The sequence below is a fragment of the Myotis davidii genome, unplaced genomic scaffold, assembly GCF_000327345.1.
Source record: "Myotis davidii unplaced genomic scaffold, ASM32734v1 scaffold370, whole genome shotgun sequence".
In the NCBI taxonomy this organism is placed as follows: domain Eukaryota; kingdom Metazoa; phylum Chordata; class Mammalia; order Chiroptera; family Vespertilionidae; genus Myotis; species Myotis davidii.
In genome coordinates this window covers 15187390-15191169 of record NW_006288615.1, presented here as the reverse complement: position 1 = coordinate 15191169, position 3780 = coordinate 15187390, and the positions used below count along the sequence as shown (strand labels likewise).

Below are 3780 nucleotides of genomic sequence, written 5' to 3'. Positions count from 1 at the left end.
AGGCGCGCAGGCGCGGTCCGGCTCTTATCCGCGCCGGGGCACCCGGATGAAGGCGGGGAATCGCGTGCAGCCGGGAAGACGCTCAAGGTCACTTTGTAACAACTTTATTGGTAACCAGCTGGGAAGGACACTGACAGCCACCGGGGATGGGCTGCCGCATAGGGGCTGGTAAAGGGGAGAGGAAAGAGGTTGACCGCTAGCCCCGCAGAGAGAAACGTTTCTTTCGGTTGACACCTGAGACAGTTGGCCTTTTATCAGTTGCTCTTAAGGAGAGGGATCCCCTTCCTGGCCATTTTTCTCTGTGAAATAGTACTGTGTGTGTGTGTGTGTGTGTGTGTGTGTGTGAAAAGGGTGATTCATTACTTGACAGGACAAATTAGGGTCCCCAGCAAAGTGAGTGCATTTCTTTAAAGCAGTGGTTCTCAACCTTCCTAATACCACGACCTTTTAATGCAGTTCCTCATGTTGTGGTGACCCCCAACTTCATTGCTACAAATTGAACATAATTAAAGCGTAGTGATTAATCACAAAAACAGTATGTAATTATATATGTGTTTTCCGATGGTCTTAGGCGACCCCTGTGAAAGGGTCATTTGACCCCCAAAGGGGTCGCGACCCACAGGTTGAGAACCGCTGCTTTCACGGATTTTGGAAAAGGATTCCACAGGTATGCTTACTCCTTTGGATGAAAGACCTGGAAGTGCTGGGACAAAGGAATGAGCAGATGAGTACATCTAAGAGTTTGGTGAATTTGGGCACAAAGTTGACTCTTGGTAAAGTGAGAGAGGTCAGTTTTTCTTCCAGCTCTATGACCAGGAGAATTCAGTGATTATAATGTCTTTCATGCAGGGTCTGAGACTAAAGAAAATACAATGTTTTCAAAACCTACCCAACTTTAACAACCGCTTTTTGCTAACGTTGGACAAATAATTTTTCTTCAGATGACCATAGAAATGTCTCAGAAATGTGCCAAACTTCTACTTTGCTGAGGCTACTGATTCAGATGTTAATCCAGAAACACCTTCACAGACACACCCAGAAATCATGTCTAATCTCGGCCCCCCAAACTGATACATAAAATTAACGATTGTGTGTTTATACTTCAATAATAGATCCTCTTCAGGGAAAAATTATTCTAAATGGACTCGTATATGGAGATGGATTAAGGGAAGCTCCTATCTGTTCAGCTATAAATCAGTAGAGGTAACTATTGAGGAGGAGGAGTAGGCAGGAGACAAGCCAGGATTCCTAATGGGATCACTTCAGGGTACATACCATATAGGCCTGTGGCAGGGAGAGGGGAAGTCTAAGTTCAGGCCCTGCACTGTCAACACGTCGATAAGCAGGTGAACTGGCCTAGAAGAGGAGAGAATAGATGCTTTGTGGGTTCCATCAGTTAGAGTTTAAATATTTATGAAGAATAGTAGGTGTTCAAAGAACAGATGTTGTATCTTTGAAAATTGTGTGTGTGTGTGTGTGTGTGTGTGTGTGTGTAACACGGAGAGAGAAAGAAAGGACCCACCCAATAATTATTTGGTGGAGGAAGAAAGACTTTAAATAATGAGGAAGCATATCCACCTCACACAAACTGGAGGCTAGAAACTGAAGGCTTCTAAAGGGCAATCTAGACAGTTGAGGGCTCTGACCATGGCCATATCTCCAAGGTGCTTTCTAGAGCAATTTACTTGGACTTTGCTGACTTTTGCATCCTCAGACTTACACTGATAGAAGGAGGGGAGTGGATCTTGACTGACACCAACCCATGTTGACAGGGGGTATATATTTGCACTGAGGGAATTTGAAGAAAAAAAGGCACCTTCTGAGAAGAGTACAGTGAGACCATAAAGATGAATAGAGAACGTTTTGTGAAGTGATTAATCCTCTCCGTATTTTTTTCTTAGACTGTAGAGATACGTTAAATTATAAGACATCATCATCTGGTAGTATCTGGTCAGCCTGGTGATGATAGGGGAAGAAAGAAATGGGGAGGTAAAGAGAAGTATGAAAAATCATTTCCCATATAGCTCCTATCCTGCAATCCCCTCTGCACTCACTCACCAAGCAGTGGAGTCTGTTTCTCTTGTTAAATGTGGGCTGACCCAGTGACTTGCTTTGACCAAGAGAATGTCTTGGAAGTGGCAATTTGTGACTTCTGGACTAGGCCTGAAGGGGTCCCATAGCTTTCATTCTCTCTTTCTTGGAAGCCAGCCACCATATCAAGAAACATGGGTTTGCCCTGACTGGTTTGGCTCAATGGATAGAGCATCAGCCTATGGACTGAAGGGTCCCAGATTCGATTCCAGTCAAGGGCATGTACCTTGGTTGCGGGCACGTCCCCAGTGGGGCATGTGCAGGAGGCAGCTGATCGATATTTCTCTCTCATCGATGTTTCTAACTCTCTATCCCTCTCCCTTTCTCTCTGTAAAAAAATCAATAAAATATATTAAAAAAAACACACACATGGGTTAGACTACTAAATACTAAGAAAGCACTTGAACAGAAAAAAGCCTCATGAGAGAGAACTAAAGTGCCCAGACATGTGAGTGAGGCCCTCTTAGGTTCTCTAGCTTTAGTGAAGCCTTCCCACTCAACACAACATGGAAGAGAAATGAGCCTTGCCCAAATTCCTGACCCATAGTCTTGCTCAAATTCCTGACCTGCAGAATCAAGAACAATGAAAGGGGTGTTGGCTGAAGCTGTTACGTTTTATGGTCGTTGGTATGCAGCAGCAGATAAGAAACAGGAGATACTGTCCATCCAATAGTCACTACTCCTATTTGGAGTAGTGATCACTCCATGTGGAGGTAGCAGCACAGCAGTTTCTTAATATGGGAACTTTCAGTTCAGAATTCCAGGTATAGCTCATAGCAAATCAGACAGAGAGAAGCACGTGTTTCTGTGACTGACTCACCTTTCTTTGAGGTATGGGGATGGAGTAGGGTTGTTAGTGTTAAAACTCTTATAATTCTAACCAAAACATATGGAAAGATGTTTAAATTATCTAATTTTGAAAGTTTTTATTTTAATACTTTATAAAGTTTTAACCAGTCTTGTCATGCTAATGTAATAAAAAAAAATGCTATTGCCTTGACCGGTTTTGGCTCAGTGGATAGAGCATCGGCCTGTGGACTGAGGGGTCTCAGGTTGGATTTTGGTCGAGGGCATGTACCTTGGTTGCAGGCACATCCCCAGTAGGGTGTGTGCAGGAGGCAGCTGATCGATGTTTCTCTCTCTTTGATGTTTCTAACTCTCTATCCCTCTCCCTTCCTCTCTGTAAAAAATCAATAAAATATATTTTTAAAAAAATGCTATTTGTGGGAGAAACCAAGATGGTGGCATAGGTAAACACTGGAGTTTGCTGCCTCGAACAACCACTTCAAAAATACAACTAAAAGACGGAATGGAAATCATCCAGAACCACAGGAAGGCTGGCTGAGTGGAAAGTCTACATAGAAGGAATGAGAAAAGCACACTGAGACTCAGAGGAGTTGCGGCAGTAAAGTGCAGAAGTACAGAGGCACACGTGGAAAGGTCTGGCAACTGAGGATGCAGTTGACTTTTTCAACTTGGAGGGAGTCTCAAGCTCTCGACTGCTCTGAACTCCAGTTCTGGGCAAGTCTCTGAGGACCCAGACTCATATGGGGAGAAACTGGACTGTCTGGCATCGGTTAGAACTCTAGGGCGGCTTTCTCTCTGAGGTGCTTACAGCGATTACCGGGACACTGAGAGGCAGGGCCTATTAGGGCAGGACTGAGGATCTGCCATAGCTGTTCGCTCCAC

The 3780-nt window shown here is 44.2% G+C and overlaps 1 long non-coding RNA gene across 1 annotated transcript in view; it reads left to right on the top strand.

Annotated features, from left to right (window-relative positions):
- LOC107182609 overlaps positions 1-418 on the top strand; it is a 14584-nt gene extending 14166 nt beyond the window's left edge. Inside the window, exon 3 of the long non-coding RNA XR_001513339.1 lies at positions 3-418. This is a non-coding gene — a long non-coding RNA (uncharacterized LOC107182609). The remainder of the gene's footprint in view (positions 1-2) is intronic.
- The last annotated feature ends 3362 nt before the right edge of the window (positions 419-3780 follow it).